At 39.2% G+C, this 25,606-nt stretch overlaps 1 protein-coding gene and 1 non-coding gene across 4 annotated transcripts in view; both read right to left on the minus strand.

Moving 5' to 3' along the window:
* Window positions 1-25,606, minus strand: part of NCALD (neurocalcin delta) — a 383,045-nt gene that overhangs the window by 153,338 nt on the left and 204,101 nt on the right. For all 3 annotated transcript variants that reach the window (XM_013064753.2, XM_004768878.3, XM_004768879.3), the window contains one exon: window positions 24,102-24,150. The gene's annotated coding sequence lies outside the window, so the exon portion shown is untranslated. The remainder of the gene's footprint in view (window positions 1-24,101; window positions 24,151-25,606) is intronic.
* LOC123391499 lies at window positions 9,619-9,754 on the minus strand. Its single transcript, XR_006606213.1, has one exon. It is a non-coding gene; the product is annotated as a U4 spliceosomal RNA (small nuclear RNA).

Genomic DNA, 25,606 nt, shown 5'->3' on the forward strand with positions numbered 1-25,606 from the left:
AGCCTTATCCCTGGAGGTGAGGGGAGGATCAGTCCAAAGAAAAATCACATGAAAGGTCATTCAGGATACTGAGAGGAAGGGGAAGAGATTATTGTGGAAGAAATCAACCAATGTCCACCACAACTTCTGACAATAGTCTGAAGATAGGTATTTGAGGATGCTTATTTATGAAAACACAAGTTCTTGCACTATTTAAAGATGTCAACAAGAGAATGAGCTGAGGTTCAAGAGATAGTGATTACCCAAATCTTTACATTCAGCAGGACTTTCTGTTAACATCGGATTTGCTCTCTAAGAAAATAGGTCAGAATATTTCCACTGGGGGTTCCTGGGTGGCTCAGCTGGTTAAGGCTCTGACTTCAGCTCCTGTCATGATCCCAGGGTCCTGGGATCGAGCCCCACATTGGACTCCCTGCTCAGCAGAGAGTTTGCTTCTCCCTCTCCCTCTGCCCCTCCTTCCTACTTGTGTTCTATCTCTCACTCTCAAATATAGAAATTAATTAAATAAATCTTTTTAAAAACAGAATTTTTCCACTGTGTTTATGAAATACAGTTTATAGTCTATGAAGTGTTCTTGCATTTGATCTTCCATTCTGACATCCAAACAACCCTGCAGGGGGAAGGGGGGTGGCGGGGTGTGTGTGTGTGTGTGTGTGTGTGTGGGCAGGCATTCCCATTGGAAGCTTAGAGGGTGGGGCAGACACTGCTGGTTACCTATCCAATGCCCTGTCAACTGTTTTTCCTTACAGAACTTTGGTTTTGTTCAGAGCAGCAATTTGCCCTGTAAAAACTACAGCTAAGGATGGGCAGGTAGCACAGTTTGGGCCCTGGCCATGTAAGCCTCAGTAACTGTGTGGGGCTCCCAGAAAAGATCCTTAAAAGAGCTCTCCACTCACTTTTTGATCTTTGCCCTTCCTCTTCTTCATGCCTGAAACATTGATTCAATGCCAGAGATAAAGACATATTTGCAGTCATGAAGTGACAAGCATGAAGACAAAAGCCACATGCTGTGAAGATTAAACTGAAAAAAAGTGCCAGTACACTGGCCCTGGTTTGCCTGCTTCTGGGCTGTTACATGAGAGGGAAAAAAAAAAAAAAAGGAGAGGAAGGGGTTGGGGAGGGGAAGGGAGAAGAGAGGAGAAAAGATAATAGAAGAGAAGAAAGACAAGAGAAGAGAAGAGAGAAAAAAGAAAAGAGAAAAGGAAAGGAAAGAAAACAAAGAAAAGAAAAGACAAGTCAGGAAAAGAAAAGAAACCCCTCTATTTGGCTAAGCTACTGTAGAAGGATTCTTGTTATATGCAGCTGAACACACTTTGGCTACAAGGAGGTTGCGTGAACATGTAATGACAGATCAAGGCTTAATTCCTGGGCTCTTGACTCCTTGTCCAGCGACATTGCCAATGAACTGCAGGGCATCTCCAAAAACAGAATCTGTCCTCTGCATACCATGCAAACAGGCATTTTAAATTTATGCTTTCTTTCTCAACAAATGGCTTCTTTAAATGATCTGAACCGCAGTTCAAATGGTGAGAACAGTTTCATTGTTTTTGTTTTTTTGGTTTCTTTAGCTTTTTAATATGTGACACTCAAGCACTCGGAGAACTGCTAAGACACAAATGCATTGGCTACCGTAAAGAAGCCCATCATTTGACCAAAATTTCTTTCGAAGCTGCCTAGGGAAGAACTGGCCGTCTTCTGAAATCTTGCCATGTTGGACGTTTTAATGGACCTTCTCAATCACACGGGTATTAAAAGACAAAAGAGGAGTTTTGGTGTCTGGTTCCGCATGTGAGGGGCTTGGAAATCACCATTCTGCCCTAACAAGTAGAATTCAATAACTCTTCTTGGGTCTGTAAGAGAGGGAAGGACACAGGGAAAACCTCTGCCCCCAAAATTGGAAAGAGGAGCAGGGGAATACAGGGAGTCTTGGCTTCCCTGGGCAGGGACTTACCCGCAGAAACTGCCATAGGAAGCAGGGCTGGGGTAGAAGACCTGACTTGTCATTTCTGATTTGCTGGAATCTCTGTGGGGCAACTAAAGTGCCAGGGGAACCCATCAATAAAAAAAGGGGGGTCCTCACAACACTGTGAGATATACTTCCAGGACATCTACCAGATTCCCACAGTCAGTGTCAGAGGAAAACCTCTTCCAGCTTCCAGAATGCAAAGGGGGAAAGGAGCCATTTTGAAATATGCCAGAGTACTCTGTTTTGTTTTTTTTTTTTTTTAAGATTTTACTTATTTATTTGAGAGAGAGAGAGAGAATGAGATGGGAGAGGGTCAGAGGGAGAAGCAGACTCCCAGCTGAGTAGGAAGCCCGATTGTGGGGTTCAATCCTAGGACTCCAGGATCATGACCTGAGCCAAAGGCAGTTGCTTAACCAACTGAGCCACCCAGCGGCCCCAGGGCACTCTGTTCTTAAGAAAACCTACCCTCAGAGTAAACTAGTTAACTGGAGCCTAACCTGCTGGAGTGTTATGAAGACCTAACTGATGTGGGGAAGGGAAATACTGGATCCAGTCTCCTCTAGCCTTCCACTGTGGGAGGAGGGAAATACTCAGCTGCAGCTCACGCTAGCCATCCTGAGAAAAGGAGGAGAAAAAAACTAGAACATTGTGAAGGTCACAGTCCAGAGACACGGGCTCTCTAAAAGACTGAGACCTAATCATAGGATGTGCAGAGCACCTCCCGTCCCTGAAAATCTCACCACCAGGATACTAAAGATCTATTTATAGCAGTTCCTATCACCTGGTACATCATGTCTGGCTATCAGGAAAAAAATTACAAGGCATACCAAAAGGAAAAAAAAATCACAATTTGAAGAGATAGAGCAAGCCCAGTACCAGTCAAGGGTGGGAAGATGGAATTAAAAGACAACAGAGCTCTCACAAAGGATGAAATAATTCACTGAGCCAAAAGTCAAGGAGGAGGCATACCCAGAGATCAATACCCGAGGGATTGCAAAATGTTAAAACTTGTAGAAAAAAACATAAAGAACATGTTTTGGATCTCCAAATGGGAAAACAGTTCTTAAGGCACAAAAGCACTAATCACAGAATGAAAGACTGATAAAATTGCCCCATTATAATATTAAGATCTTTGTTTATAAAAATGTACAACAAAGAAAGCAGAAGGCATGCCAACATCTGAAACAAGTATGCAACAAGTCAACAAAAGACCAGTATTCAGATTATATAAAGATATGTTACAAATCAGAAAGAAAAAGACAACACAATAAAAAAATGAGCAACACATCTGACACGTTGTCACAGAAGAGAAAAACAAGAATGGTAAATATACATGTAAAAATATGAGCAAACTCATTTGTAATCGGGAAAATGAAAATTAAACTGATGGTGAGAGTAGAAGTTGATAGAAGACTTGCAAACAATTTAACCTTAACTCATGAAGCTGAATGTTTATATGCCTTCCAACTGAATAAACCCACTCTTACCTATATTCTCTAGAGAAATTCTTATATGTTGACCCTGGAAGTCACGTACAAAATCTTTATAACAACTTTCTTTATCATAACAAAATGCTATATTTAACACAAATGTCCATCAACTGTTAAGCAATTAAATAAACTGAGTTATATACAAACAATGAAATACTAGACAACAAGGAAAATCAATAAATCTGAGCTACAGGCAAAAACTTGGGAGAACCTTAACAGCATAATGAATGACAAAAAGCAAGTATGAGGTAACTACATACAGATAGAGACCTTCTCTCCCTCCCTTCCCTCCTTCCCCCTTCCTTCCCTTTTCTTGTTTTATAAATAAGACCCAAGAATAGCAAATGCAGACAATATTTTTGTTTAGGTAAGCCCATATGTGATATATATTTTACAGTTACATATCATTTTGTCACATGTGAAGATTTGTGTAACCAGCACTGCAGTCAAGATGCAAAACTACTTATCACCCGAATGTTTGCTGCAGCAATGTCTACAATAGCCAAACTATGGAAAGAACCTAGATGTCCATCAACACATGAATGGATAAAGAAGATGTGGTGTATATATACAATGGAATACTATGCAGCCATCAAAAGAAATGAAATCTTGCCATTTGCAATGACGTGGATGGAACTAGAGGGTATTATGCTTAGCGAAATAAGTCAATTGGAGAAAGACAATTATCATATGATCTCCCTGATATGAGGAAGTGGAGATGCAACGTGGGGGGTTTGGGGGGTAGGAAAAGAATAAATGAAACAAGATGGGATCAGGAGGGAGACAAACCATTAGTGACTCTTAATCTCACAAAACAAACTGAGGGTTGCTGGGGGGAGGGGGGTTGGGAGAGGGGCGTGGGTTATGGACATTGGGGAAGGTATGTGCTATGGTGAGTGCTGTGAAGTGCGTAAACCTGGTGATTCACAGACCTGTACCCCTGGGGATAAAAATACATTATACGTTCAAATAAATAAATAAATAAATACATAAATAAATAATGCAAAACTATTTATCAGCACACAGAATTCCCTCCTACTACCATTTTACAGGTACACCCATCCCCTCTGCTCCCACCTCTTATCTCTGGAAATCACTAGTCTGTTCGCCAGCTTTATAATTTTGTTATTTCTAGAATGTTAATAGATGGAGTCATATAATATATGTGATTTTTTGATAATGTCCTTTTGATATGTGACCTTTTGATATTTAGAGGTCATATAATATGTGAACTTTTTTTTTTTTTAACTGAGCTAATGGCCTTGAGATCCAAGACATTGCTTGTACTCACGTGGTTGTCTGCATCTGGTTTGCCCCCTTTTATGGCTGAACAGTATCTCATGGTTTGGATGTACCATGGTTTGTTTAACCACTCACCTACTGCAGGGCATTTTGGTTGTTTTTGGGTTTGGGCTTATTGTAAACAAAGCTGTTAGGGAAAACTGTCTACAGGTTTTTGTGTGGATATAAGTTACTTCTCTGGGATATATGCCCAGGATAGTGATTGCTGGGTCAGATGGTTGAGTTTGTTTAGTTTTTAAGAAACTTCCCAGCTATTTTCCAGAGTGGTTGTACCAGTTTAACCACCAGCAATGTATGAAAGATTCAGTTTTCTTTGCATCTTCCATGGAGGGTTCCCATCTTTTATTCCTTGATCTAATCATTTGTCTATGACCCATATCAAAGCTCCTCTACAGGAATAGAAGGAGGGATCCTAGACTCCCTGAAGACTTTCTCTCTTCTTTCCTTCTCTTTGATGCCTGCTGGCAGTGATATGTTTAGGATAGAGCACTTCACAACCTGGGGCCTGACTTTAAGGGGTCAAAAGTTTCCCTGAAATTCTATACAAAAGTTTGTCTGCATGTATTTTTCTCTAGGGAATGAGTTTCTAGCTCAGAGAGATTCAGTTTGGCCACATCTTGGCCAATATTTGGTATTATTGCTATTTATTTCAGGCTGTTCTAATAGATGGGTAGTGGTATCTCATTACAGTCTTCCTTCGCATTTCCCTAGTAGTTAGTAATGCTAAATACCTTTTCATGTGTGTATCTGCCAACTGTACATCCTCTTCAGTGAAATGCGTCTATCTTTTGAATATTCTCTAGTAGAACTTTTTTATCTGTTAAGTTTGGAGTTCTAGATATAGTATAGGTATAAGTCCTTTATTGGGTACATGTTTTGTAAGCATTTTTTCTCAGACTGTAGCTTGCCTTTTCCCATTTCTTGGTATATTCTTTCAAATTAATGTTTTTGTGTTCTTTGACTACATATACAGTAGTGCGATTACTGGATTATAGGGTAGTTCTATTTTTAACTTTTTGAGCAATCTCCACGCTGTTTTCCACAGTGGCTGTACCACTTTGCACTCCCACCAACAGAGCTTAAGAAGTTCCTTTTCCTTCACATCCTTGCTCACACTTGTTTCCTGTGTTTTTGATTTTAGTAATGTTGACAGGTGTGAGGTGAGAGTTCACCATAGTTTTGATCTGCAGTTCCCTGATGAGTGATGTTCAGCATCTTTTCATATGTCTGCTGGCCATCTCTTTGTTTCCTTTTCATATAAATTTTTACAGTAATCTTATCTGTATCTACAAAAAAAATTTCTAAATTTTTAAAAGAATTTCATTAAACCTAAGTATCAATTTGAGTAAAATTGACATCTCTACTATGTTGAATCTTCCAATCTATGAATATAGTATGGTTCTCCATTTATTTGGATGTTATTTGATTTCTTTCACCAGCATTTTGTAGTTTTCAGCATACAAATCCTATACATGTTCTGTTAGATTTACACTTAAGTATTTTGTATGTTTTCGAGCTATTATAAATGATATTGTATATTTAATTTCAATACCCGTGCATACATTGCTAGTATACAGAAATACAATTGATTTTCTTTTCTTTTAAGATTTATTTATTTATTTACTTGACAGACATCACAAGTAGGCAGAGAAGGAGGCAGAGAGAGAGAGAGGAGGAAGCAGGCTCCCTACTGAGCAGAAAGCCCGATGTAGGGCTCAATCCCAGGACCCTGGGATCATGACCTGAGCCAAAGGCAGAGGCTTTAACCCACTGAGCCCAGGCACCCCTACAATTGATTTTCTATGTTTATTTTATATCCTGCAACTTAGCTGAACTCACTTTTTAGTTCTAGTTTTTTGGGGGTTTTTTGTTTTTTTTGTAGATTCCACTGGATGTTTTTCATGCCATCTGCAAATAGAAGCAATTTTATTTCTTGCTTTCAGATCTATATGTCTTTATTTTCTCTTCTTATTTTATTATACTGTATAGAACTTCCAGTGGTATGTTGAATAGGAATAATGAGAAAGGATATCCTTGTCTTGCTCCTGATATTACGGGGAAAGGATTCAGTCTTTCACTACTAAGTACGCTGTTAGCTACAAGTGTTTGATATTCTTAAATCAATATTAAGAAGCTCCCCTCTATTCCTATTTTTCTGAGGCTTTTTTTAAAATCATGAATTACTGAATTTTGTTGAATAATTTTTCTGCTTCAATTAGCACAATTGTGATTTTTTTTCTTTAGACTGTTTACACAGTGGAGTATACTGTTGATTTTCAAATACTTTTTAAATATTATTTACTTGACAGAGACAGAGAGAGAAAGAGCACAAGCAGGGACAGTGGCAGGCAGAGGGAGAGGGAGAGGGAGAAGTAGGCTCTCCTCAGAGCAGTGAGCCTGACATGGGTCTTGTCTTGATCCCAGGACCCTGGGATCATGACCAGGGCTGAAGGCAGACACTTAACTGACCAACCCACCCAGGCACCCTGATTTTCAAATGCTGAATGAGCCTTGCATCCCCAGAATAAATTCCACATGGTCAGGATATATAATTATTTGTATATATTGCTGAGTGGTATTTGCTAATATTTTATTAGGGAGTTTTGCATATATCTTAGTTTTCTTATGTTGTACTGTCTTTTTCTAGTGTTGGTATCAGAGTAGCCTCATAAAATGAATTAGTAAGTGTTCTTCTATTTTCTGGAAGAGATTTAAAGGGTTGATGTTATTCTTCTTTAAATATTTGGTAGAATTTTCCAGTGAAACCAACAGGGTCTGGAATTTTCTGTTTTGAAAGTTTCTAATTACTAATTAAATTTTCTTAGTTATAAGGCTATTCAAATTATCTGTCTTTAATTGTGTGAGTTGTGGTAGTTGTGCTTTTGGGAAACTGATCTGCTTCAAATAAGTCACGAAATTTATATGTGTAGAGTTGTTTGACATATTCCTTTATTATTATTTTTGATGTCTGCAGGTCTGTTGTGATGGTAAGTCTTTTTTATTCCAGATACTGGTAATTTGTGTGTAAGAGCGTTCTCAATTTTGTTGATCTTTTCAAAGAATCAGTTTTGGGTTTAATCTATTCTATTTTTTTTTTTTCAATTTTATTGAGTTCTGCTCTTTATCATTACTTCCTTATGCTCGATTTAAGTCCATTTGTTCTTTTTTGCAAGTTTTTTTTTTAAACTAGTTTTTGTTTAAACTAGTTTTAGTCAGGATGAGAATTTTGATTATTAACTTGGGATATTTCCTCTTTTCCATCATATTTAGTGTTACAAAATTTCCTCTCAGAACTGCTTTAGCTGAACCTCACAAATTTTGATCTGTTGTATGTTCGTTTTCATTTACTCCAATGTACTTTTAAAAAATTCCCTTTTAATTCCTCTTTGACCCACAGATGGTTTTAGAAGTTTGTTTCAGTTCCAACTATTGAGATTTTCCTGTCCTTTTTCCATTTTTGATTTCTAGTTTGATTCCACTGTAGTCAGAGAATACACTCTGTATGATTTTGATTCTTTTAAGTTGAGGTTTGTTTTATGGCTTATGGCCTATCCTGGCATATATTTTGTGGTGCTTGAAAAGAATGTCTTTTCTGCTGTTGCTGGGTAGATTCTATAAATGTAAATTAGATCTGGCTGATTGATAGTGTTGCTGTTCTCTGTACTTGCTGGTTTTCTGTCAGTTGTTCTATGAATTGTTAAAAGAAGTGTGTTGAGATTTCCAACTCTAATTATGGACTTGTCAATTTCTTCAGACTTATCAGTTTTTGTTTCACATAATTTGCCCTACTGTTTGGTACATATTTAGGATTTGCATGCAAAGTATTACGTTTGCTATGTCTTTTTGGTGGATTGATCCTTCTATCATTATGTAGTGTCCCTCTGTCCTTGATCATTTTGTTTGTTCAGCAGTCCTTACCTGATCTTAATATAGCTGCTCCTGCTTTCTTCTGATTAATGTTTGCATGATATATCTTTTTCTATCATTTTACTTTCACCCTCCTATATTGTATTTGACAGTAGTTTCTTGTAGATAGCATATTGTTGGGTCACTTTTTTAAAGTAAGTTCTACACCCAATGTGGGGCTTGAACTCATAAGAGTCACATGCTCTACCAGTTAAGTCAGCCAGGTCCCCTTCCTTGGATCTTTTTAAAATCTATCATGTCAACCTCTGTATTATAATTTGTATACTTAGGTCATTTACACTTAATGTAATTACTGACATGCTTGGATTATATTCTACCATATTATTTTCTGTTTACTATATTCTTTATTTTCTCTTTCCTTATGTTCATTTTTCAGTCCTTTTGTGGATATGTGAATGCTTTTTAGAATTCAATTTTTATTTATCTTTAGTTTTTTGAGTATATCTCTTGGTATAGCTTTTTAATGGTTGCTCTTGATATTCCCTTAAATATGCATAACTTGCCAGAGTCCATTGTTTTCAGTATTCTCTCACTTCACTTAGAATCCTTACCTCCCTTTATATCCTTCCACTCTTCCTCATTTATAAAATAACTTTCTTAAATATTTCCTTTATGTACATTGATAGTCACATCAGACAGTGTTATGTTTTTGCTTCAATCATCTAATTTAGAAAACTTAAGAGAAGTAAAGTTTATTGTATTTATCCCTATTTTTACTCTTTGTTTTATTCTTTCTTCCATACTGATGTTCCCTCTTCCATCACTTCTTTTTTGTTTAGAGAAATTCTTTTAGCCATTTTTTAAAGATGAGCTTGTTGGTGACACATTTCTAGGTAGTCCTTTTTCTGAAGGATATTTTCACTGTTCGGGCTGACAGTTCTTTTCTTTCAACATTTGAAAATTTTCTGCCACTTACTTCTGGCCTCCATGCTTTTTGATGGGAAATTCACTGTCATTCTAATTTTTTTGCCTTATAAATAAGGTCTCATTTCTCTCTTGCTGCTTTAATTAGCAATAATCGCGCCTCGGATAAACCTCATTGGCTACGATACTGCCACTGCGCAAAGCTCTCTCTCTTGCTGCTTTAAAATCTTTTCTTTGAGTTTATTTTTCAGAAGTTTGACTGAAATATGTCTTAGTGTGGATTTTTGAGGGTAATCCTGTTTGGGGTTATAATCCACTTTTTGACACTATAGGTCTCTTTCTTTTGCCAAACTTGAAAACTTTCAGCAATTGTTTCTTCAAATACATTTTTTTAGCCTTGTCCTCCTTTTTCTCTCCTTCCAGGATGTTGATGATACATATGCTGTACAATTTTTATATTCCCTTAGGTCCTGAAGGCCCTGTTTGTTTGTTTTTTTTTTTCTTTCCCCCTTCCTCCATTTTCAGTCTATTTTCTCTGTTGTTCAGATTGGGTAATTTCTATTATTTTATCTGTAAGTTCACTGATTCTTTCCTCTGTTTCTTCCATTCCATTGTTGAGCCCACCCACTAAATATTTTTCACTTCATTTATTACATTTTTCAATTTCTAGGAAGCTGAAAAAGACAGTAAAATTTTAAAGAACACAAAAATCAAGCCAAAACATTTTTTTTTTTGAAGTTGCAAAAAGAAACAACTCTTTTCTCCTTCTTACGAAATGAATACATTGATGTACAGACAAGGAGTTCAATGTCCATGCAGATTGATAAGGTCTTGCTCTTGAGAACATGTCCTGAGGGTTCCTCTCCAGAGCAATGGGGTTGTTCTGGGCATAAGTGACAGCCAGAGACAGGGCAGGCAGTTGAGGCAGGAACAAGCAATGCTGTAGTATTAAGCTGTAACATACTACAGTACTATGGTGATATAGAGCTTTCTTCCTCTGGCCTTTGCAGTCCTAACTCTACCCCTCCTTATTTTAACCTTCTCCTCAGATCCTTTACTCTTTGCATGGATTTTTACATTTTTCTCTTCTCTGGCATCATCTTCCTCTAGCATCCTTCTTGTTTAGCTGGTTTACCAACACTTTTTACCGTTTACCTGTTACCTTACCAACACTTTTTACCTGTTTTAACTTTTACCTGTCTACCAACACTTCGTGTGTATAGTATGACATTTTGTGCATGTGTTGATCCCCTGACTCAGCTCCTTGACTGGGGCTCTTGCCTGGCTAAACACCACCTACACATTTTAATAGGTTCACTTTACCAGTGCTTGTAGAATACAGATCTTTATTTCTTCTCTTCAAGGTGGGGGTGGGGGAAATTGATTTTCAAGGTCCATAGCCTCCTCTCTCTAGGGGATGTTTCTGTGAGATCACCAGCTGCTTCCTGTACATGCTACTTCCATCCCAAGCCCAGCACGTGGAGGCAGGAAGAGAAATGGGTGGGAGGACAAATTAACACTGAAAAGCTTGATAAATACTAACAGCAAATACTAAAAATAACTAGGCAGAAGTAGTCTACTTTTAGGAATTTCATTTGTGCCTTTGTACTGGGGACGAGGAGGAGGGAGAGAAAGAGGGCTGTGGAAAAGGGGCTGGAAATGTTCATGTTCTCTGGAGGTGGAGGCACTAAGAGTTTCCCCGGGCTGGCAGCAGCACCCCACCCCCTCCCTGAAATAACTTTCTCAGCTTTCTCAGGCTTCCACAGTTCTGCAAATGGCTCCCTCCTTGTGCCGCAAATGGCATGTCTGTTCTTGACAGCAGAGAGGAAAAGCAGCTAAGAGGTTATAGGCTGCTTTGCTCCTCAACTTCATGCTCTCCCAGCTGTAAAATAGTCTGGCCATCTTTTGACCTCAGCTCCCTAGAGTAGAGCGGGGTCAGGATCAGTACTGTGTCACTTGTATGTCTCTGAGTCCCTGGTATGCTGGGTGTGACATGACACATGGTGGATACAGGATCTCACAGACTAGGAATTCCACATGTTCCCCCCAAATGACTTTTATATAACATGAGGGAAATAAATGGTTCCCACTTGGATGAATTATATGCACTTTTGGGCTCTGCATCATATCTGTCCCATGCAATTAGCAAACAGGGAGTATCTTGAGCCCGAGTCTTCCCTCGTGTTCCCCTAATCCTTCCTCCACAACATGTAATCTCAATTGCACAATCAGACAGCAGAAAGAAATAAAAGCCTTCCTTCCTCTTCCCTACTCTCAAAATTTCCACATCTTTATCTCCCCCTCCTTCTTTCATGACTTGGATGAGGAGGGAGCATCCTCCATACAAAGGTTAATCCCTCCGTTTCTGTCCTGATTCTCCCCTCCAGCATCATCCACAGCTTACTCCATTTCCTAACCCCATCAACCCTCCTACATCTTCAGAATGCCACTAGCCTGGGCTCCTCAGAGGCTGGAAAACAGCCCTGGCCTTTCTAATCCTGAAAACCTGTCTTCTATTTTGTTTTTCTTTACCATCTCATATCTCCCTTCTGTTCTCCATCACAATTTCTAAAAGAGTCATCTACATGGATTATTTCCATCTCCCTTACTTTACTCCTTAACCCTTGTAACCAGACCTCCATCTGCTTTCTCAAAGGTTCCTAATGAGTTTCATGTTGCCAAATGCAATGGCCTTCACCTTTTTGTTCAGCTCTTTGGAAACCCACTCTACCCTTTGATTTTGTGATAGTACAATATCCTAGTTTTCCTGGGATCTATCTGTCTACTCCTAGGCTCTTCTACTATCTCCTCCTCTTCTGACCATCCCATAATTATAGGCCATTCCCATAGTCAAAGGTTGCCAGATTTAGCAAATAAAATACAGAACATTCTATCAAATTTGAATTTTAAACCAACAACATATATATATGTTTTTTAGTATTGGTATGCCAAATATTGTGTGGAATATTCTTATACTAACACATGATTCTTTGTTGAACTGAAATTCAATCTTAACTGAGCATCCTATATTTTATCTGGCAACTCCACCATAGTTGTTTCTTCAACACTCATCTCCTTTCTCTAAATTCCTCCCTTAAGATGTTTTTGATGCCCAGGCTTCAAAGATTTTCTTTCATCAGATAATTTCTAAACTTCTATCTCCAGCAGTTTCCTCTCTCTCTCTCTCTCTCTCTCTCTCTCATGCACTCCTCTGTTTTCTCCTGGATATTTTATAATATATAAATTCATTTTATGTAAAACCAAACTTAGTATTTTTGACCCTAAAACCTACTTCTCTGCCTGGCTTCTCTATTTCTACTAATACCTCTCTACCCTCTCAGTCACCTCAACTCCAAATCCAGAACCCCTTCTTAATCAAGTGCCTGAATATTGGTTAATTTTACTACTTTCACTGTCTTTCTTCCCATTCCCATGGATACAACTAACTAGAGGTCCATGTCATCTCTGGGGACTACCAAGCATACTAGGCTACTGAAATTGCCTTCTGATTAGTCCCCTTACTTCTATTTTCATCCACCCTTCATCTCTCCACACTCAATTAATATCCTAACTAAATCACAGGTATGGGTATGCCATTTCCTCGATCAAGGAAGTTTCTACTGGCTCCTGGTTAAAGTTCAAACTCCCTAGCCAGCATTCAGAGTCTTCCATAAGTTGATCTTTCTCTTCTTTATCTCCCTGTTGTCTCCTATATGCACCCCAATCTTAAGGCACATCAGAACACCATGTCTGGGGCTTTCCTGTCCCTGCTCACACTCCAATTTAGAAGTAGACTACTTTGAGGGGGACTCTTAAATTTCCTGCATATAGAGATGCTCACTAAATGCTTGTTGAATATGTGAAGTCAGTTATCCATATTAACAAAAATGAAGTAATTAAATCCACAAACCATTTATGTGATAATACTAATGAATGCATTTTTCAGCAAACACATTTTTTCCTTCTACCAGTTACGGGAAATATCAAACTCTCATAAATATCTCATGCCTTTTGATGTCAAGTCACAACTAGACTCTCACAGAGGACCCACAAGGGCACAGACAGACACAGATCTCACCCACTCTTTGCTGTCTCTCTTGATTTACTTTTTGATCTCTGATACCTTCCCCATTTCCCCCGGTTCTACAAATGAAAGATTATAATATTCTCTGTAAATGTTCTTGAATTCTCTGTTACATAAATTTCCAAATGACTATATTCTAAACTGTTGCCAACCCCATATACTGATCCAACAACATCTGATTGCTTTAAAAATCTAAATCAGAGATCCACATCAGGCTAGATCCTAAATACTTTCAGGTTTGCAAACCATATGGTCTCTGTTGCAATTACTCAGCTCTGGCATTGTGGCCCCAAAGTAGCCACTGACGACACAAAAACAAATGAGCAGGTCTGTGTGCCAATAAAACTTTACCTACAAAAACAGGCAGTTGGCCTGTGGGTCATTGTTTGATGATAACCCCCTCTCCCAACATCAGTCACGCTTCTGATAAACCATTTACTTCATGTTTTCTTTCCAAACTGTATTTCACTGTGGTAATCTCTTAATTGGAAAGAAGCCTGGGATTTTACCTGATACAGCCTTTTTTCCCCCACACACAATTATACTGAAACCAAACTCAAGACCCCAAAGTGGGTGGGGGAAATACAAAGTGGGACTTTCTTCTCAGCCCAGTGGACATCACCCCAGGGTGGGGACAGGATGAGGCAAATGGGGTGAATAGCATAGTCTCTTTGGGCACAAATCTTAAAGAGGCACCAAAAAACCTCAGTAATCAAAATACATAATACTTTAATGCAATATTTTAAAAACCAAAAACATCCACAATGAACAAAGCATCATTACTTATTTAAGTAAAGACATGATCACTATTACTGATTTTTTCTTTAGTCTCAGCCTCTAACGTGGCTCTGCATAGCAATGTTTCTGATCCTATCTTTATTTAAAATGTTGATATTTTGTTCATCATGAATTTTTTTGCATTAATTTTGATTTAAAACATAATGTATTCAAACTTATTTATCTAGATTATGGAATTTTACAATGCCCTCTTCAATTTTGTACTAAAGTTTTAGACTGCCATAGTCACCTCCCTCCCTATCCCTTAGAATCAAGCCCATGTAGCCTTTTGCATTATCAAAGTCCATGCCCATTTCAGAGAATGATGTACATCTCTTTAATGTTACCTTTCAACTAGGTCATTCCTCTTGGCTGCTTTGATACCATTTTAGTCATTGGATCTGCCACATACACAGGTGGATTTGAAACATGTGGAAAATCTGGTACCAGACTCGAATCACTATTTTTTTTTTAAATATTTTATTTATTTATTTGACAGAGAAAGAGGGAACACAAGCAGGGGGAGGAGGAGAGGAAGAAGCAGGCTTCTTGCTGAGCAGGGAGCCTGAGGTAGGGCTCGATCCCAGGACCCTGGGATCATGACCTGAGATGAAGGCAGTTGCTTAACGACTGAGCTACTGAGGCGCCCCTCCAGAGTCACTTCTTAAGAGACATATTAAGATGACAGGGAACTAACACATACCAAGTGCCAAGTGGTACTGTGCTAATGAACTTTATATGCATCATTTCATGTAATCTTCACAACAATCTCATGAGGTTTGATTATATTCTTTTTGACTCATTATTTCTTTTGAAACAGAGGCTCAGATAAAATGAGATTATAGAAAATGCTAAAGCTAGGATGAAGCTTTCTGCTACCTCACATTATCTGTCAAGAAGCTGACATTCTGGACATGGTTAAGGTACTTTCATGCCTTCCTACCTTATATTTGTACAGAACCACTCTCATTTTTAAAGAGCTTTCAAATGCTTCATCTCATATGAGCTTTATTATAACCGTAGGTGAAAATCTTATATTTTAAGGATACTTATTTACTTATTTATTTATTTATTTAGCGAGAGCATGAGTCAGAGGGAGGGGGGCTGGAAGGACAGAGGGAAACAGAGACTCTCAAGCAGATGTGGGGCTTGATCTCATGAGCCCGAGATCATTACCTGAGCCAAAATCAAGAGTCAAGACACTGAGCTGATTGAGCTACCCGGGTGCCCTGAAAATCTCATATTTTAGATGTGCTAGCCATCAAATACATTATATGAGTGAGAACATATTCAGAAACATTAAGTGACATAACACAAGGTCATCAGCTAATAAGTGGCAAAACTAGAATTAAAACCCCAGATCCTCTGAGGTCTGGTGAGTTTTCATTATATCCTTTGCAATCCAGAGGAACATATCCAACATCGGTATCTTTGACCCAATATTATCCATGTTCAGATCTCAGTGAGTAACCTAAGGAACAGTATCTGGGAAATAGGAAGAAATTAGCACATGTGGGAAGAAAGCTAAAGTACGGAATACTATCTATCCTGATGAGGAGGGTCTGGGTCTGAAAAAAACAGGGGCATCAGAAACAGAGAAGGTTACCTATGGGCTCAGGGGTTTAAAGGAGTATAGGGGACATTAGGAGCCTCTGGAAGGATGGCACCATGAAGAGGCTCAGAAGGGAAACATCAACCTTTGCTGGCTTCTCCTCTGCCAAATGTCATTCCTCTTGGGCCTAGGAGCCATTGTAATTATAATCAAAGCAACTTCTTTTTTTTTTTTTTTAAGATTTTATTTATTTATTTGACAGACAGAGATCACAAGTAGACAGACAGGTAGGCAGAGGCAGGGGGAAGCAGGCTCCCTGCTGAGCAGAGAGCCAGATGTGGGGCTCTATCCCAGGACCCTGAGACCATGACCTGAGCTGAAGGCAGAGGCTTAACCCACTGAGCCATCAAGGCACCGCTCAAAGCTCAAACTTCTGTTCAAATGCCCCAACCTTTCCAGATTCCATGCTACAAGAAAGCAAAGGAATAATTTTCAACTTTCAGTTACTATACATGCCACCATGATTTTGTGATCAAAAGGAGCATCACACAAGACACTGTGGAGACCATTCAGATGGGCGAGAAAAATCAGACCAAAGGGAGGACAGGATACAGGAGCAGAGGAGAGGGGCATGAGACATTAGGACATCATTTCCAACCCACAGCTGGGGACAAAATGGCAGGGACTCCATTTTAGAAAGAAATCACATTTCATGTTACTCCAGGCAACTTCCAAGGAGGCATCAGCCCACATAAGAAGTCACACCTGATATTATATCTCTATAACAAGATGCACAACGGGCACTCTCAAGTGTTTAAAATACTTGAAAGTGCAAAGTTTCACAGTGAGTCACAAGTTCATAAGAGCTACGTGCTTCTTTCATTGGGGAGAGGCTATACCATGCTGGGATTCCAGAGGGCAACATGGCTTCCCCACTCTTCAAAACAGAACAGCTCAAACCATCCTCTGACAATTTTAAGTACAGAGAAACAGAAAACACCCCAGGCAGAGAGTGAGAGACCAATTTTGTAAACAGCAGGATGGCAAGGTATAAACAAGAATGGAAAGAAAACATTCAACTTATTTAAAAAAAAATCACTGCAATTGACAAGGATAATAAGATGGGAATAAATTCACTCTCAAATATCATGGAACAACAAAAGCTCAGAGAAGTGTTAAATCACAAGCCAGGCGGCTGGAGGAATTTGCAAGGATCCATTCCCATCTGCCAACTTGTCCCTTTTGGCACCAGGCTGGATGGCACAGACTCCTTTTCCAGCTTCACAAGCTTGGGGGTTGTTTTTTGGTTTTGGTTTTTCCTTCCATGCAGCACAACCAGCATTTTCAAGGCTGGTGCCATTTTCCCAAGTCACATCTTTCTTCTTCTCTGACCCCACAAACGAAGTTGCTTTGGAGAACCACACACCACAATATTTCCATCTTTCATTTGACTGAGTCATGTTCTTGCATGCAAGGAAAATACGTTCACATATTTATATTAAATCATAGTAAGTCTTTTATATAATCACTTGTATTGTTGGAAGACATAATGCAGCCAAACACCAGCATCTTCTGTCCTTTCAACCATTCTACCAGTAATTAAGTGCTGAACACATACTCTCAACAACAGCCTAGGGTAACAGAATGAGTTGGGTCCTGGCTCTAAGGACCACACAGTCCAATTGAGGAGACAGACTCAAAAATAAATAATTCAGAGAAGGGGTGAAGCTCCCTTAATCCTCCTCTGATATTTTTTCCACTCCCCAGCAGTCTTCTTCCAAGCCAAATATGCCTCTGTAGGCCAAGTGATCAGAGGATTGAGTAGCTATGGCTAAGCAAGCACAGATAGATATTGAACAGACTCATGTTTTCCTGTGAGAAAAGGAAGTCCTTTCTACAAAGTTCTCTTTCATCTTCCTCCACCTCCATCAATGCCTTGCTTTACAAACCTGTTCTCAACCTCAGACTTCCAAACTGCCTTGTTGGATTTAAAATCTTCTCTAGCTCTAGTTACTATTTTTGATGGCACCCATGTCACACATACTTATTATATGCCAAGAATGGCCCATATAGTAGCTTGTTGAACTTTCATAAAAACCTCAGGGTGGGCTTCGCTTTTGTTTGTTTAAGACTTATTTTTAAGTAATCTCTATACCCAACGTGGGGCTCGAACTTACAGCCCTGAGATCAAGGGTCACACGCTCTACTGGCTGAGCCAGCCAGGCATCTCTCAGGATGGGCTTTGCTATCCTGGTGTTACAGAGGACAGAAATGAATCTCAGAAAAATTTGGGGACTTGCACAAGTGCATAAAACTGACCAGTTGAAAAACTGAGATTAGAAGGCAGGACTGTGTGATTAAACAGATTCTTAAACAGTACACTAGTCCGCCTTGGCAGGCATGTGTAGTCCAACTCCCCTGCTTGGTTATTCACACCGTAAGGACAGAGGTTAGCATTTCCATTTTTTTTAACAGTCCCTAGGCAGGGTGGGACTATGAGCAGGCAGAGTAGGCATCTGCTTGTGTGATGTGATTTAAGGGAAGCTGGACAAGGATGGGTTAAAAATATCTCCACCATTGCCCAGCAGAGTGCCTGGACTTTTACCATTGGAGGTGCGTTACTTTTGGCCTGAAGTCTTTCTGGTCTCCAGGGTTGCTTTATTAGAACATGGTTGCTGTAAGAGGAGTCATACTCAGCTGAGATCTCAGTGAGGGTCAGGGCCTCAGAGCATGAGTCACAGGAGTGATGTCCAGAAAGGAGACTGGCAGCTCCCAGTGGGTACAGTGGTCCTGAGGGGACAATGGAAGGTTCTGAAGACAGGAGTGGGCATTTTGTTGGACTGGGCCCCCAGCAAGGAGGGAGGCAAATGGAAGGTGTATAATTCCTTTGGTTTGAGGAAACACCATTTGATCAGGTGTAAGAGTTGCAGGCATGGGGCATGGTGGCCGGTGGGCATCAATCGCTCAGGAACCCGCGCCTTGTGAAGGCATAAAAGACAAGGCAGTGGAATCCTTGCCCTCAAAGAGCTTACAGTCTCTCTGTGGAAGGTAACTGTCAATAGCAAACAATGGGTGTGTAAGACAAGACAGGAATGACCAAGCACAGACATATGCGTGTAACAGGAAACCGGGGAAAAGAAGATCTCAGTGTGGAAGAAGGCAGTTTCAGCTTCATTGGGGGTACACGGGGCTCCCAGAGCAGTACCAAATAGAGACTGAATGACTCGGCGAGAGCCTAGCTTATGCCAAAAGACCAAGTCGGCCACAACCAATTGCTACCTCACCCCTCTAAACCAGGAAGTCCACCCCGGATTTGATCACCATGAGGCACAATGATGTTAGGATGATCTACAAACAAAATCTGAAAACAGTTCTAATGTACAGAGATACTATTTAGAAAATATATTACTGCAAGTTAAGTCCAGCTTTTTAAATGAAAAGCTCTAATGGTTGTTCCAATCATAATAAATAAATCCAGAATTTCAGTAATAGGTGAAAGTATAGGATTTATATACTAAAACAGATGGCAAAGGCAAGTCTCAGTCTTTCTGAAACTGAGGGAAAGAGAGCCGATGACTATCATGGGCCAACAACCTTGGCAAATCCCAAGACCTTCCACTGAATTCAGCTCTGATAAAGAACAGCTTTATCCTGTGACCTTCCAGCAAACGCTAAATGCTCTTCTTCTGGGCTTTCCCTGAATACTTCCTTCACGAGCAGGAAAGGTTACTTCTATTTACTCTAACTTATCTGGTATTTTTTTTTTTTAAAAAGATCCCTTTATTTAATTCTCACAAAGAAAACAACCCGAAGGAAGAAAGGAAGGAAGAAAGCAAGTAAGCTTTGACCTTTCTATGCTAAATGAATGATTTTTACTGATAGCTATAGGTGATTATGTTCTCACCCTGCTGAATAACAACCCTTTGTATACCTGGCCCAAGAGAAACCAAGAGCTACAGCCTAAGGCTTGCTTGTGAGCCAAGCAGTGAAAAGAAAACAATAGAGGTAGAAAGACGTGAAAAAGAGGTAAAGGATGCGAGAGAGGAGGACCCACAAGAAATCCTTCCGCCTTTGAATTTCTTAATTGAATTATTGCAATATATATTATACTTCCTTTTCATTTCAGCTTGGTTGCTAATAAGCCTCCTTTCCACAAGTTGCCTGTTTTCAAGGCAGCTGCATATTGGAGACACAAGCAGCAAAGGTCTCTGGCTCAGTCCACTAATAGGTTTGTATTGATCTCTGTGGAGATGCACAGACCCAGCCATCACATGATACAAACCCGCAGTTAGAAACGGGATCTAACAAACGATACATGTGCTTTATTTCCAGATGTAAGCAGCAACTTGGCAACTATTGCTCCAATGCCAAAAAGCTAGGCTTTCTGGAGCATTTGGTGTTACAAGGGGCAATTTTTTTTTTTTTTTCTCAGATCCTGAAAATCTGGGTGGTGATTACAGCACTGGAGCAAAATGACAATACCAGTATTTCTGTATGTAACATTTTATGAGAAAAGGATTCAGAATCCAGAAAAACGAAGTCAGGGAAAATGAATATTTAATATATTTAAATATTAAATATATTTAAAATGCACAAATTTTAAGCATCATGTAAAAATTAGTACCTAAACAATATCAACCTATTAATCATTATTAGTAGACCAAATTTTAAAACATAAGTATTAAAAAACTACAGTCTCAAAAAAGAGAAAAATTAAGTCATGAAATGTTGAAAATGAGATCATATTATTTAAGCTTTCATGAGAGTTCTTAAAATGCAAAAATATTGTTGAAATTTTGTCCAGATTTCTTCACTGCTAATAAAAAAGAAAACACGAGTTAGGAAAATGTGATGTATTTATGAATGGTCTCCAAATATATTTTTCTGGCTCCTTCAGCTTGAATAACTGGAACTCTCATTTGATAACTTTGAGTAATATTTTTAAATTTTGCGGAATATATTTAAAACATAATTATGGGCAGGGGAGGGGTTTGGGGTGGGGATGAAACTTATTTATTTCCTTCAAGATGTAGTTTGCTTGAAAATAAGAAGCCAGCCTTTGCAGTTTGTTCTCTTCTTTAGTTGGCTCATCTCTGCCCAGCTGCCTGGATCTGTTTCAAAGCTCTCCTGTGGTAGTGCATATGCTCTAAGGCGATCCCCAACGAGCCAGGCCCTAGTGTGATCCTCTCTTCTAAGGAGAAGACAGAGCCTGTGACCTGCTTCTAGCCAATAGACTACGGCAAAGCCTACGGGAGAGTCACTCCCTTGATAAGATTACATCATGCAAGTCTCCACCTTAAAAGACTAGAGTAAGAGATTCTCCTGCGGCCTCTGAAGTCAGCCTCCCTGAGAGAGGCAGGCAGCCCCACGGCCAGGAGCTGCGAGCAACACCTAGGAGATGAGAGCACCCAGGTGACAGCAAGAAGACAGGGGACCTCAGTCCTCCAACCTTAACTGAATTCCACCAACAAGCACATGGACTTGGAAGAAAAAAGCTCCCAAAATGACCATAGCATAGTCAACCTCTTGCTTATACCCTTATGAGACCTGGAACAGAGGACCCATCTAGATTCCTGATCCAAAGAAACTGTGGGATAATAATTATGTGTTCAATATATAACTAATGCACAAATCATAATACACTTGGAGCTCCAAAAACTGTTATTCTTGGGGATGATAAAAAAAAAAAAAAGGTTTGTGTTGCCAATTGTTATCTTCTTCCTCCACTTGGAGATAGCAGAAATACAGCAGAATGCTTTAGGGATATGTCTACCTTTATCCAATTCAAAACGTTAATGTGGAATGTAATTCTCTGTGTAGGATTCTCAAAATATAAATTAGTTAAATTTAGCATTTTTCAACATGGTATTATTTTGGTACTTAGAAAATGGAGAGTACACCTCCAAACCAGTTTGTTTTTTTTTTTTTTTTTTAATGTGCACGCTTCCTTATTTTTTTAAATAAATGCTTTATTTCAAACAGTTTTAGATTTGCAGAATTATCAGTATATGAAGAGTTCTTGTATATCCCTTACTCAGATTTTATCATTAACATCTTATATTACTATAGGACATTTTTCACAATTAATGAACTAACACTGATATACTATTAACTAAACTCTATAGTTTTCAGATTTCCTTGGTTTTTATAATATTCAGATTTCCTTGGTTTTTACCTAATGTCCTTTGTCTGTTCAAGGATCCCATCCACAATGCCACATTTACAGTTAGTGGTCTTGTCTTAGGCTTCTCTTGGTTGTGACTGCCAGTATTTTTAATGACCTTGGTAGTTTTGAGGAATAGTAGTCAGGTATTTTGTAGGATGTACCTGTACTAAAATTTGTCTTTTGTTTTTCTCACAAGGAGAGTGGGGTGAGGTGTTTTGGGGAAGAGGACCAGAGGTAAAGCATCAGTCTTATCACACCTTGTGAAGGACATGGACTATCAAGATGACCTATCACTGGGGAAGTTAATCCAGATGACCTGGCTTGAGATAGTGTTTGTCAAGTTCCTCTGTGGTATGTGGCTCTTCTCCAGCCCCCACCCCAACCCCTTTCCTACTGTACTCCTTGGAGGAAAATCGGGGTGTGCAACCCCCATGGGGAGTCATCCTTTACCTCCTGGAAAGCAGAATATCTACATGGAGTATTTGGAATTATTCCACGTGGAAGATTTATCTGTTCTCTTCATATATATTTTTTTTCTTAAGATTTTATTTATTTATTTGTCAGAGAGGCAGAGAGAGTACAGGCAGGCAGAATGGCAGGCAGAGGCAGAGGGAGAAGCAGGCATTCCGCGGAGCAAGGAGTCTGATGTGGGACTCGATCCCAGGATGCTGGGATTATGACCTAAGCCAAAAGCAGCCGCTTAACCGACTGAGCCACCCAGGTGCCCCTATTCTCTTCATATATTGATCTAATTATTAATATCTGAATATATATTGATTTTATTCTTTGGGTTATACCACTATTTTATTTTGTTGCTCCAAGTGTGTGGCTTTGGTGGTTGGGAGTACTTTTGTTAACTCCTATGTCCTTGTGACATACTTTGTGTCACACTTTTGTGAGGTGTTTTTTGCTTTGTTTTGTTTTTCATTTTTCTTTTAGCATTACCTTACTTTCTGGTACTACAAGATTCTCCAGGCTCATTCTGTGTATTTCTTGCCTTAGTCCTAGATCAGCTATTTCTCCAAGGAGCTTGGGTTCCTTTTACTGGAAAATAGTATTAAAAGCAAGATTTGGGCAGTAGGTGTGTTTATTGCTACTGAGGTGTCATTGCTTCCAGGCCAAACCAATTTTTGTCTCTAGACATGGGACCTTGGAATGTTCCTATATGCATCATGTATTTTAATTTATTCAACATTTTTACAAAGATTACTATGTGTCAGGCATTATTTGAAGCCTTTTGGTAATATTAACACATTTAATCCTTGTAAAAACCTCTGATCAAGATAGGTAGTATTAGTAGCCCCATTTTATAAATGAAAAAACTGGGATACTGAGAGGTTTAAACATGAGGCCAAAGTCATACAGCTAGTAAGTGGCAGAACCAGGAAATGAACCCAAGCACCTTGTTCCAGATTTGGGGGAATAACCGGCACACCACATTGCCTTACAGTGGCAAGGACCTCACGGAGAGGCAGATTAATGGATTAATGAGTCTACCTACATTCATTTCCAACCAATACCTATTATATGCCCATTAGGTGCTAAATTCTGGGCTAGATGTTAATTGGCTTAATGCCATTTGAGATACTTTCTTGGGCTACAGCCCAATTTAAAATGAAGGAAGAGGCTGTTGTAATGTCTCCTCCCCTGAGAGGACTCTGGCAGCTGCGAAGGATGAAGATGATGAAATGAAACCACTCCACTCAGGGGCTGCAAATACACTTTCTTCAGCTACAGGTAATATCCCAGGGTGAGAGGCAGTGCCTGCTTTACTTCATACCTTTCCGGTATCTCTTCCAGAAAGAAAAGGTTAAAGAAAAGGTTTATTATCTTTTCCTATATATGAAACACCCAGTCATGATGCCACCGTTCACTGATAAAATATTTGAAACGGTCTTTTGTGAAAATCATTGAACAAAACTGAGATTTCCATTTACAGCTGACTGAAAGAAAAATTTTAAATGTATACTTACTTTATGACGGTCACTAATGGGTGGTTCCCAGAGACCAAGCCGAGATAATCTGAAAGGAAACAGGCAAAATAACCATGCTGAATTGAAGTATCTGCAAGGATTACAATATTATTTTTCCCTGTACATTTAGTGGCAGAGCTCTGTGAAGCATCTCGTGACCTGGCTTTAGTTGCCAATAACACGTTTTGGGAACGGGAGGACAGGAGAGATGGAGCTGGGTTTGGCAGAAAGGACTCACCTAGAAAAAGAAGGTGGAGGCTGACACAGTGGGGAATCTTGCACTGACCTCTTGCTGATATTTATAAATTCCTTGGAAGAGGACATGGATTCAAGGGAAGGGATAGTCAAGAATATGGACCTTCGTTTTTCAGGTCAAGAGCAAGGATCAAAAGAGCCACCTTCGAGATGTACCAAGGGTTAGGGGTATTCCAAAAGAATTAGCAAACCCAGTGCCTTAATGCTACAATAAGAAATCACAATAGGTCAATAAATGGGAATAATGTAGTGATTAGATTCATAGGTCAGGGAAAAGGAATAATCAAAGGGTTTAGTCTGTGAGAAGCCAACTGAGTTTGGCTGAGTGGGTTTGATTGGGAAGACTTCAAGGAGGGGGTGTGATGCATTGAATCCCTTTGCCAATGGCCATGGGAGAGGGGTGGTCTCTCAGATTTTGTTTCTGGCATTTACAACCTCTCTCTGATTAAAAAAAGTGCATTTGGGTATCTCTGGGGGTACCAGTGTAGACAATCTAATTAGTCCATCAGATATAGTTTCAAAACTATCAACAGGGTCAAAGCCCTCTTGGGAAACTCACATCAATTAATTCTTAAATATCAAAGTATCACTTTTATCAGGAATTGGGCAATTGTTTGGATTTCTAAATAGCATCCTTTTTTAATTTAAAATATTGTAATAATTCAAGGAAAAGGTGTTCCAACTGACATGTTAGAAAAAAAATATTCTATCGATTTCAGTGTATTTGATGATATACCAATCATTGCAAAATGCATCTGTTAATATACCAAGGACTCATATTCCTGCAAGCATTTAACAAAGTATTGAATATACTTAAACCAGAACTAGGAGTTTTACCAAAGGGTTAATAGATTTGTCCCTTCAAACATAGACTAGAGGCAAAATATTTCAGTGTAAGGACCTCAGGCAGGTTATTAAACCTCGGGATGTTCCACAAATAATAGTTATAATGTTATTCTTAGTGCCAGCAGTATAAGAATTCTGATCCAAGATAGGTTCTTAATGTTTTTCTTACTTATAATTACCTACACATTTTAATAATACAGATATTTAGAAGAGACTTTGGTTTAATAACATGTAACCTTTCCAAGCATGATTTTTTTTTAAGATTTTATTTATTTATTTGACAGACAGAGATCACAAGTAGGCAGAGAGGCAGGCAGGGTGAGGGGGATGTGGAAGCAGGCTCCCCACTGAGCAGAGAACCTGATGTGGGGCTCGATCCCAGGACCTTGAGATCATGACCCAAG

Source organism: Mustela putorius, unplaced genomic scaffold (genome assembly GCF_011764305.1).
Source record: "Mustela putorius furo isolate JIRA1106 unplaced genomic scaffold, ASM1176430v1.1 tig00000228_pilon_pilon_pilon, whole genome shotgun sequence".
In the NCBI taxonomy this organism is placed as follows: domain Eukaryota; kingdom Metazoa; phylum Chordata; class Mammalia; order Carnivora; family Mustelidae; genus Mustela; species Mustela putorius.